General features: G+C 36.7%; 1 pseudogene; it reads left to right on the forward strand.

The window, feature by feature from the left end:
• The first annotated feature begins 1,632 nt into the window (after positions 1-1,632).
• LOC150056790 (elongation factor 1-alpha 1 pseudogene) lies at positions 1,633-6,962 on the forward strand (annotated as a pseudogene).
• Positions 6,963-11,751: the final 4,789 nt, after the last annotated feature.

The raw sequence follows: 11,751 nt of genomic DNA on the forward strand, positions 1-11,751 counted from the left end.
ACAGATACTTACTTGAAAAATATTCTGTGAAGCTGGGCACTAGTGGTTCATGCCTGTAATCCTATTTACTCAGGAGTGTGAGATCTGAGAATCATATTTCAAAGCCTGGGCACAAAACTCCAAGAGATTCTTATGTCCAATTTACCAGAAAAGAGGTAGTGGTCTCATGGTTGAAGGTGGTAGATGTCTAGCCTTGAGCTGAAGGACTCAGAGACAGCATCCAGGCCCAGAGTTCAAACCCCAAGATCGACAAAATTTTCTATGAACATTAACTAATAAAAGAATTAACAAAATATATTATTATCATTGGATAATATATTAATCATTCCTTACAATGCTATTTTAACTTTGAAAGTCCTAAGAACTTGAAATATATTACAGTAATAGTTTTGAGACTTTACTTAATGTCTTTTAGTTTACTTTTTCTTCTGTATGTTCTCAGATATCCACGATTTCTTTTTAATCCTACCTTACCTTCAATGTTCTCAACACTTTGATTCCTTCACTTATCCTTTGATTGCACAAAGAATATGAACAAGTCCAATTTAAACTTCCAGGCCCATTTAAGACTGTTCAATACCTTTCCCAATATTTTATTCATGCTGTAAGAAGTACTGGGAAATAGTAACATCAAATGCTATAGTTCTCTTGCAAATTCTTTACTCTTTAGATCTTTCACTTTCACATTTATTCAATACTACTTATATTGGCATAGTGGAGAGAATATTGGAATTTTTAGTGAATTGATATAGAGAGATTTGTGGTCATTTATTCTACAATGGAAAATTTCCAACTTCTCACAGTGTGGGTTCATGCTAGGGATATTGACAGTGCTTGATTATATTTCTGGCAATGGTTGATGGATAAAAAGAATTGGCAAATGAATCAAGATAAACCAGTTTGAGGCTGGCAACTTAGAAACTAGGTTGATGAACAGTAGGAGAGTCACTGTATGTGACTGAAATTTTATTCACTTTAACAAATTGACCCCTACTTAAAAAAAATAGTCATTTTCAGATTGCATCAATTATTTCACCAGATAAAAGGATCTGCCGGTTCTCAAAAGCATCATATAAAATGTTAAGGCATTTGCATGTAACCAACACACATCCTCCAGTGCACTTTAAAGCATCTGCACATTACATGTACTATATAATACAAAGTAAATCCTACAAAATGTTTTGTGTGCTGTTTAAAGAAGGACAAGGAAGATCCAGGATACACATACAATGCTATACATTACTTTCAACTGTGTCCCAATGAATTTATAGATGCAGAATTACGATTAAGACCCACCAGATATATAATTAATAGTGATCTTAGTAAGCCACTAATGAGGAAAACAATGAAACCGAATTAAATGAAAATAAAATCAATCAGAATCAAAAGCTCAGAGAAAGGTATGGGACATGAAACAGTTCCCTTTCCTAGAGCGAATGGTCGGTAACTGATACTGCTTTGCATACCTGTGGACCAGCTCTGAATGCCCTCTGAATTCCATGTGCAAAGGATGTAGTGTGATGTCTTTCCCAGTGTAAACTTCCTACATGACACAGTTCCGTTTGAGTCAATGAGGCCCACTTGTTAGTGTCAGCGATATAACAAGTCAGAAGGAGACCTAGCTCTGGAATCATGGAGGTGGATCGTGAGTTACCCAACAAGGGAGTAGGTTATTTTGAGTGAGTAGAGTGAGTAGTTATGAGTGAGTAGTTAGTTTTGCATTATGAAGCTCCTGATTTTTCTACTTTTTCATTATAAATTGCATTTCTTTGATCAGATAATATAGTTGCCAAAAAGAAAATATTATTTCAGTCAGATAACAGGCAGATGTTAAAAGTGATCAGAATTCTGCTCACTTCACACTTTACTCTCTCTCTCTCTCTCTCTCTCTCTGTATATATATATATATATATATATATATATGTGTGTGTGTGTGTGTGTGTGTGTGTATGTGTGTGTGTGTGTGTTTGTGTGTGCCAGTCTGAGAGCTTGAATTCAGAGCCTGAGAGCTGTCCCTAAATTTCTGTGACTCAAGGCTAGTGATTTAATTAAGCCGCAGCTCCACTTCCTATTTGGGTAGGATTCATTGGAGATAAGTGTCCCATGGTCTTTCCTTCAAAGGCTGACTTTGAGCCATGATCCTTAGGTCTTAGCCTTCCAAGTAGTTAGGATTGAAGGTGTGTGCCACCAGTTCTAGTTTTTTGTCAACACTTTGGAACTTTGAAATACTCTGTTTTGTTTTTATTACCTCTTCTAAACTTGATGCTTGATGAAACAGAAGAGGAAAATTAGATTGCGACAGATAGGACAACATCAAATCAGAATTTCTCCTTTTTCCCACTTTGCTGGCTTCCATTTTTTTTAATGTGGGAAGAAGATATAGGATGGGAGAGAAGGCTTGTATTTGGAGTGTTGAAAAATTCTATAGTATAGATATTATACCACCCAAAATAGAGATTTGTAAGCAAAACTTTTGGAAATAGTTTGAATACTAGACCATAAATATTATCAAATTAAAAACAGATTATTACAAATGCACAAAGTCAACAAATACACACACACACACACACACACACACACACAGAGGCACTCATAGTATATCAGAGTAAGGGAGACTAGAAGTCAGAAACCAGAATGCATGAAATTGTAAGGACTACATAGCGGTAAAATCCTTCACTTACATTGTAAGTGAAAGTGGTATTCAGTGGAGCCTTTGTGTGAAACAATGTATCAATTTATTTTAAGTTGTTAGTGATCATATTAGGTTTCTTTATCTTTTTCAGTACTCTACTTTGAACTGGAGATCTTTGATTTGTGAAGCAAGTTCCTTACATATTTAGCATGCATTCAGATCTCTTTAGATTAGGCCTGTTTTCTATAGGTTTTCATGGTTTTGCTTAGTACTGGCCTTGAGAGAGGATAGATCTTTCTCATCATATCACCCATATAATTAAGAGTAAAGATATCCTCTCTTCCCCACCCCCAAGCCTAGTTCTTCATTATTGCTTCATGATTGAGTTGAGGGAATCTTGTACCACATGGTCTTGGTTGCTGTTGAACTATTATCTTCAGTCTCCATCTCCCAAGAAGCTGAGATGACAGGTGGGGATACTAACCACTCTACTAACGAGGAACTAATATAATCTTCCTTTTTTTTTTCACAGTCCTAGGAACTGAACTCAGGGTCTGAGCAGTGTCTTGGGCTTTCCTCAAGGCTAGAGCTCTATCACTTGAGCCACAGCACCACTTCAGGCTTTTATCTATGTATGTGGTACTGAGGAATCAAACCCAGGTGAATGCTAGGCAAGCACTCTACCACTAGGCCAAACTAATGTACTATGTTATCTCTCATCTCCTTTGCTGTCCCTTGGTTATCTCATATTGTTACAGTATCTCACTTTGTTATCTGATATATCGGATATATATGTATTTGGTTATTTGAAATTGGATAGGGAAGGGGGGAAAACAAGATGAGGTGTGGGGGTGGGAGAGGGAAATGGGGACCAAGACATGTGAAAGGGTATCAATGTATGTGAATTAATGCACCTTCTGTCTAGCAAATATCATGTAACCCTTCTATTAATTACAATAAAAATATATGAAAAAAAAGAAGCTGAGATGAGAGATGTATGCCATAATGCCTGCCTTGCTACTATATTGAGAACTAAAGAAAGTAGAGCAAAACGATAGGATCACAGAACAGCTGCATGTCTATTGGCCTAATACAGCTAAAGGACAATTGCTTTGTAAGCAGAGTGGTAGGCCTGGGAATAATAGTGAAGATTATCACTCTCGACATGTTTTAAAGCCAGAATGCAACACAACTTTACAATGGTTTAGATACAAGTGATTTAGCACCCAAGTATGTGACTAATTTAAACTTATTATAGTATTATCACTGTCTTCTGCTGCAAAAGATAAGAGGTTTAGCAGGTCTCAAACCTAGCTGTAAAACCAATACTCTGTAATTTATTGTCCCCATGAAAGTAGGCTGTTAGAAATATCAACATTGACTATCACAGTACATCAGAATTCCTGGATGCTGTAGAGGAAATTTAACTTAATATAGATAAAATGATTGACCATTGCAATAAATATGCTATATTTATTGCTACATCTATTAAGGTGTGATCTCAACAACAATAAAGCTAAAGAAGCATTTATTTATCATTTGAATACAGAGTGTCTGTGTAGCACAGTTGCTGTCTTCACCCTGGTTATCGTCTCATGTCTGCTTCATTCAGGCTTGAGAAAAAACTTCGCAACAGTTTTGAGGCTTCTTCTGATTTGAATTGAATCAACTTATGTGCCAGTTATTATTAATATATGCCTTCTCTCAGATTCGGAGGTCGATTTTTGGTTACCTCTGCCCTAATATACATACCCAAAGGAAAGTCTGCCACTTTCCCCACTTCTGTGTAGAAGTGGCAGGCTCTCCCAGGCTCCTGGGGAAGCAATTGCTAGTTTGGGTATTGGAATAGCACCAAGTCCTGGAGCAAACTAATACTGTGTTGTGCATTCATGTTTGCCAGGCTGAAGCAACCCAGGTTACAGCCTCTAATTCATTTTGTTAAACACTTCTGCATGCTGGCGTGGTAAGCCAAGTGCATACCATGTGGCAGTAACCTTTGTCCAGATATAACTGTAGGAGTAACTTCAAGGTATTTTAGTTTATGAAAATACAAATCCTGGGGCCAGGAGTTTGGCCTAATCATAGAATGTTTGCCTAGCATGCACCAAGACCAGGGTTCCACATTCCTCAGAACCACATAAATAGAAAAAATAATCCAGAAGTGATGCCTTGGCTCAAGTGGTATAGACCCTGAGTTCAAGGCCCAAGACTGGCAGAAAATAAGTTAATAAAAGAAAAAATATATAAATTCCAAACAATAAAATTAAAACAATATTTCAGCAAGTGTAGATAAAACTTAGGTGAATGTTAAATAATTGGACATTCTCTAGTACTTTGGAGCTCTTTGCCCTCAGCCCTTTACTAAAGAAGAAGGAGAAGGAGGAGGAGGAGGAGGAGGAGGACTACGAGGAGGAGGAGGAGCAGGAGGAGGAGCAGGAGGAGGAGGAGGAGAAGGAGGAGGAGAGGGACAAGGTAACAACAAGAAGAAGAGATGTTTGTCCTGCCACTTGGATGCTTTGAACCTCATCTGTCAATTATAGTCAACAAGCAGTCAAAAGGACTGCAGTAAGCAAACAGCACAGAACAATACATCTTAATATGACAATAATCTCTTGTTTCACTTTCTAGATTATGACCATAGATTTGCCTGGTCATTTATTTCCCCAAAAGTAGAGAAATTTGAGGCAGATTAGGAGTAATGTCAAGTGTCGGACGTAACTCAAGTGCTACTGAGAGGACCAGCACCACATAAAGAATCTCAAAGTGCCTGCAGGTGTCAGTGTGGAAGGGAATGGATGTGCATCAGGGTGTACTTCCCAAATGGATATCTGATGTCTGCTTTGGTCAAGACAAGAATAGAAAGATATTTGCTGGCTCACATTCTGAAGTACTTACTGTTCATGTTTATATCCAGTGGAATGTTAGCTAGCTTTCCTATTCAAATGTTTTAAGAAGCATAGATAAAAAGTAAGCATTAAGAAAAAAATGAGCACACAACTGTAATTTGTGAAGTACCAGATTTTCCACTTTCAAGCATTTTGTGGGGGGAGGGTGGAGCAGGATCATGAGGCTTGAACTCTGCACCCGGGGCTTATCCTGAGCTCTTCAGCTCAAAGATACTGTCTTACCCCTAAGCCACAGCCCCACTTCCGGTTTTGTAGTGATTAACTGGTGATAAGAGTCTCAGGGTCTTAGCAAGTATTAGCTGACCATCATTGATGCCCCAGGACACAGACTGTTGCTGCTGGTGTTGGTGAATTTGAAGCTGGTATTCCCAAGAATGGGCAGACCTGTGAGCAAGTCCTCTGGCTTACACACTCATTGTTGGTGTTAACAAAATGCATTCCACTGAGCCATCCTACAGCCAGAAGAGCTACAAGGAAATCGTTAAAGAAGTCAGCACCTACATGAAGAAAACTGGCTACAACCCTGACACAGTAGCATTTGTTTCAATTTTTGGTTGGCATAGTGACAACATGCTGGAGTCAAGTGCCAATATACCTTGGTTCAAGGGATGGGAAAGTCGCCAGTAAAGATGGCAGTGCCAGTGGAACCACCTTGCTCGAGGCTTTCGATTGCATTCTGCCACCAACTGGTCCCACTGACCAGCCTTTGCGCCTGCCCCTTCAGGATATCTACAAAATTGGGGGTATTGGCACCGTTCCTGTGGACCCCGTGGAGACCGGTGTCCTCCAGCCTGGCATGGAGGTCAATTGTGATTCTGTCAATATCACACCTGAAGTGAAGTCTGTTGAACTGCATCACGAGGCTTTAAGTGAAGCTCTTTCCAGGGATAATGTGGGATTCAATGTCAAGAACATGTCAGTCAAAATTTCCTCCTTGGCGACGTGGTTGGTGACAGCAAGAATGATCTGTCTGTGGAACAGCTAGCGGCACTGTTCAGGTGATCATCCTGAACCGTCCAGGCCAAAGCCTGTGCCCCTGTGCTGGATTGGCACACTGCTCACATCACTTGCAAGTTTGCTGAGCTGAAAGAGAAGACTGACGGCCGTTCTGGTAAGGAGCTGGAAGAGGGCCCTCCATGCCTGAAGTCTGGTGATACTGCCGTCTTTGATATGGTTCCAAGGCAAGCCCATGTATGTAGAGAGCCTCTCTGACAATCCTCCTCTGGGTCGTTTTGCTGTTGGTGATATGAGGCAGACCGCTGCTGTGAGTGTCATCAAAGCTGTGGACAAAAAGGCTGCCGGAGCTGGCAAGGTCACCAAGTCTGCCCAGAAAGCTCAGAAGGCTAAATGAATATTACCCCTAACTCCTGCCACTTCAGTCTTCACCAGTGGTGGAAGAACGGTCTCAGAGCTGTTTATATCAATTGGCCATTTTGGCCATTTACATTTAATGGTAAAAGACTGATTAATGATAATGCATTGTAAAACCTTCAGAAGGAAAGAAAAATGATTGTGGATCATTTGTGTGTGTGTGTGTGTGTGTGTGTGTGTGTGTGTGTGTGTGTGTGGCAGTTCTATTAATTTTTAAAAATCAGTACTTTTTTTTAATGGAAACATGACCGAAAATTTGTCATGGAATTTTGAGACTCATTAAAACAGTTTAATGAGAGAGAAAAAAAAAGAATATCATGGTCTTTAATGCCAACGCTGGCACTAAATCACTTGATTCTCAGGTCTCAGCTGCCTGAGTAGCTAGGCTGACAAGTGTGAGCCAAAGCACCCTGCTTCCAACAATTTTTCAGCCTGGACACTGTTCCTGAGCTTCAGTTGTTCGGGACTTGAGCTTTCCCTCTTGAGCCATAGTTTGTTCCACTTACATTTTTTTTGTTGTTGTTGATCAGTTGAAGAATAGAATCTCAGACAATCTCCTGATCTCATCCTCCTGAGAAGCATGAGTCACTGGTGCCCCTCTAAAACAAGTATTTTCAAACTGAAAAGTGTCAGGTGATCATTCTAGTTCTCCAAAATAAGATGACTAGATTTGCGACTTGTAGACTAAAGGTCTGAATTGAAGTAAACATAAGGTCTAATGATTAAAGACAATGATAGCAATAAATCCGTCAGCCCATAGATTCATGGCTTTACATTGAGATAATTAAATATTTGATAGAACAAAGAAGAAATCATTGAGTAAAGTAGTAGAATAAGCTTTAGATCAATGCTTAGTAATTATTTAATCTATATTTTACTATGAGGAACCGTTTAGTGTATAACATACATCATAGGGAATAGTGCAGTATGAATACTAAAAGACAGTAAATATCGCATTTCTTAAAAATGTCTACTTTTAAAGAAATGTAAAAAAATCATATTCTCATATAGTGATTTATTTGTGGTATAGTCAAAAATAAATTCAGTACCTCCCTACAATATCAAATCAGAATGCTGAAACTATCTTGTCAATTTTTAATTCAATTTTCTTTAACTTTAATTGATGTTGCCAATGCTGAAACAGCATAAAATACTATAACTTTTGTTAGGCAAGAAAATATTTGGCAGCAGATTAAAATCATTTGGATTTTCTGTTCTGCTAATGACATTTGGCTCTCCACTCAGCCAGGACAGCTCCATTTTTGTTCTAAGACTGATTCCTTTGATAATGCCTTTCTCAAAAATTCATGGAAACAGGATTAAAAGAACAATAAATCTCTTAAGATTTCTTAAGATTTTACATAATTCATCATTAAAGTTACATTTCTTTTTGTTGCGAGTTCCTTCTAATAGTTTGAGAACACGGTACCAGTGACCCGAAATTGTGTTAATAAAGTTTACTTTTTACATGGACTTATAATGTTAAATTAGTTGACATTTAGGTTTCTAGTAATGTGTGATGTTGTATCAACTCTAGTAACACTAGAATTTTACTTCATCAAATGCTTTATGATCACAAGCACTTTAGTGATCCTCTTCATAAAAATATAAAATCTTCTTTCTCCCTTTCAGTGTTATGCTTAGAAGGTATATAATTATTTATAGAGCTCCAATAATACAGCAAAAATAATTTATGCAGGTAGAAATGAATGTGAAGTAGGTGAAGCTAGAATTATATAAAATAGTTATAAAGTTACAGAAACAGGTGTTAATGCCACATATCATAAAAGACAAACAATAAGCATGCCAGATCTTGAAAGGTGAAACTTGAGAAAGCTTAAACTTTAAATGGGAAGGGAAACCAGCATTGAGTAGCTTTTACTAAGTGCATGAAACTATGGAGAAAAGAATATCACTACTTTTCCTACTATGCAAGGGTATAGCCATCTAGTTTGAAATGCTATTAGGAAACATGCATAAAGAGACTACTGTTGGAAGAAAAAGAAAATGTTTTGTTCAAGCCTCTATTCCATATTGACTAGCATTTCTTTCCAGTATAAATTCATGTTAATTGCATGCTGTTTAAATGTGGTTTTACATATTTACTCTCAGCAGCTTAGTTTTAGAATTACATTTATTTTCTCACAAATGAGTCTTTCAAGTCTTCAATAAATGTTCTTTCAATATTTGATATGGTGGTATATATGCAGTTGCGCTCTCTTATCTCAAATTAAATGTTTATTTGAGACACTTCATTTAAAGTGTTTTCATTTTCTGCTCATTTTAGTTGGAGAAGCAATCATGCAGTCTCAATTCAGCCATCTTTCCTCTGGCATTATTGTTCTAGTTAGTGAAAGAACCTGAAATGGGGCTGGGGTGGGGAGCAAAATGCAAAAGACATGCAAACATATTGTACTTCGTAGTCTTCACAGTAGATTCCCAGGTTTAACTTTAATCCCCAGCTGTGCCAATTTAGTTCACAGATCTGTTTGTTCATTCCTTACAAAGAACAGCAAAATAAAATAAATTTAATGGAGACAATGCAATACTTAATTCACATTTTTTGTATGTGGATCTGTGCATTTGGACATAGGGCCAATATGATCTTGTTATAAATATAAGAGAACTTGTGGGTTTTGTTAAGAAAAAAATGCCTAGCATGTAAAAAATATTTTAGTATTAAAATTCATAGAAAAATATAAATCCATGTCTATGTACAAAGCTCATCATATCATTTATTTCTCTGTCCCTGGATAATAATTATTCATTTGATGCCCAGCACAAACTACAGGCATGATTTCACTCTTCTTTTCTAACTTAAGTATAAAGTCTCAAAATTATTTTCTCCTATTCTCCCCTTGGTATTTAGGAAGAGGGAAATAGTTCATGTGTGGGGTCACATTCATAAACCTTGATTACTATATTTATTTCAGAATGAAATCCTGTATTTGAAACTTAAGCATCCCTTTAAAATTTCAAAATAGAAATTCCATATATAGCAATGTAAAATATAATGTGATTGGGTAAAATCTGACTTTGAAATATTGAATTTGAAATACATATTGTTTTAGTGTGAATATCCAATACTATTGTTAGTATACATTTGTCTTAAAATACGGGGCCAGGAGTTTGGCCTAGTGATAAAGTGCTTGCCTAGCATGCATGAAGCTCTGGGTTCGATTCCTTGCTGCAACATACACAGAAAATGCCAAAGTGGCGCTGTGGCTCAAGTGGTAGAGTACTAACCTTGGGAAAGCCCAAGGACAGTGCTCAGGCCCTGAGTTCAAGCCCTAGGACTGGCAAAAAAAAAAAAAATAATAATTTAGGTATACAATTCCTGGACCTTGAGCTCAGGGCCTCCCATACTCCCTTGGTTTTTCCTACTCAAGGCTTGCACTCTGCCATTGATCAACACCTCCACTATTTCTTTTTGGTGTTTAACTAAAGACACAAATACATATTTGACTGCCAAGGATGACATCAAATTTTAATCCTTAGATTCCAGGCTCTTGAGTAGCTACCTTGGATTATTGGCATCAGGCTGGGATATGCTCTGAATAAACATTGGTTGTGCCTTTTTATCTGAAATTCAATCTGTATTTTTTATTTTCTCTTCAATCATTCAGAAAGAAACATTGTGATCTTATCCACAGAGCATCAATTCTTAATTTTACTTTTACCAAAACACTTTACTAACAGCACTATGAAATATTGGCAGTAAGAACTTTCCCCTCTGTTGTGGTAAATGACTAAAACATGATTTTTTTTTAAAGTTGCCTCATATGTGTACCTAAATTTACTGACACAATGTTGATCCTATCACCTTTATGCTTTCTATATAAAACTGAGAGAGTTAACATTTATTCTTTTATCATTTTAGTGTCCAACACTCATTTAAAATTCCCTAGTTCTATTTAACATAGCAGATATATGATATACAGTGTTTCTAAGACACTGTGTATAGCAGAATTATTTTACAGAGTAGGAAGAAATTATATTGTTGTTATTGTGTATGTCACTGAGAAACAATAGTGTTTCATCTTGTTTTCAGAGTTTCTTTCAGCAGTCTGTGGAACAGAACTAGAAAGGAAAACAGAGACAATAAAAATGAAGTTATTTGAGGGAAAATATCTTTTATTGTTGTTCTAGGGATTCAATTCAGAACCTGACACTCTCAGTAAGGAGTTTGTAACTTGAATCATGCTCTAGATATTTCTGCTTTAGTTATTTTTTAGATAAATCTCTAATTCCAAAGTTTCTACTAGTAGATATCACTCCCTTATAACAGAAATTATCATTATGCTATGTCTCTATTCCATTTTCATAAGCTTCATTGAGAGTATTTACTAGGCTATGACTCTTGCCTTTCTTAAACTTCTGTTCTCCTTAAAAACATTAACACATTGGGAGACTTTAACCCCTAAATTGTTGGAGTTAAAGATATGACATGTTCTTGTTGATTTTTCTCTTATGCAAATATATGTTGCAAATAAACTACACCTACAAATGACATTTTATGCTGTACAAGATAATGAAGTATCACTATTTGTATATATCTCTTTAATTCACATGTAAACATTCATATTTTTCTTTACTTTGCACAAATTGCAAAGAACATTCCTCAATAAATTTGGATTTAAATATTTGTATTTCAAAGAATAGAGTTCTCAAATCCATATGTGAAAATGTAGCATTTTGATTTCATGAACTCCCTCTAATGTTCTTTTGCTTTATTCCTAATTTATATTAATTCTAGTGGCTTGAATATTTTTTAAATTTCTGGATGTGGCCCAACACTGCTTTGTTTTGCCAATAAAAGTGTGTTTCATTGACCTTTCCTTA

The sequence above is a fragment of the Megascapheus bottae genome, chromosome 11 (assembly GCF_031878675.1).
Source record: "Megascapheus bottae isolate mThoBot1 chromosome 11, mThoBot2.hap1, whole genome shotgun sequence".
NCBI classification, from domain to species: domain Eukaryota; kingdom Metazoa; phylum Chordata; class Mammalia; order Rodentia; family Geomyidae; genus Megascapheus; species Megascapheus bottae.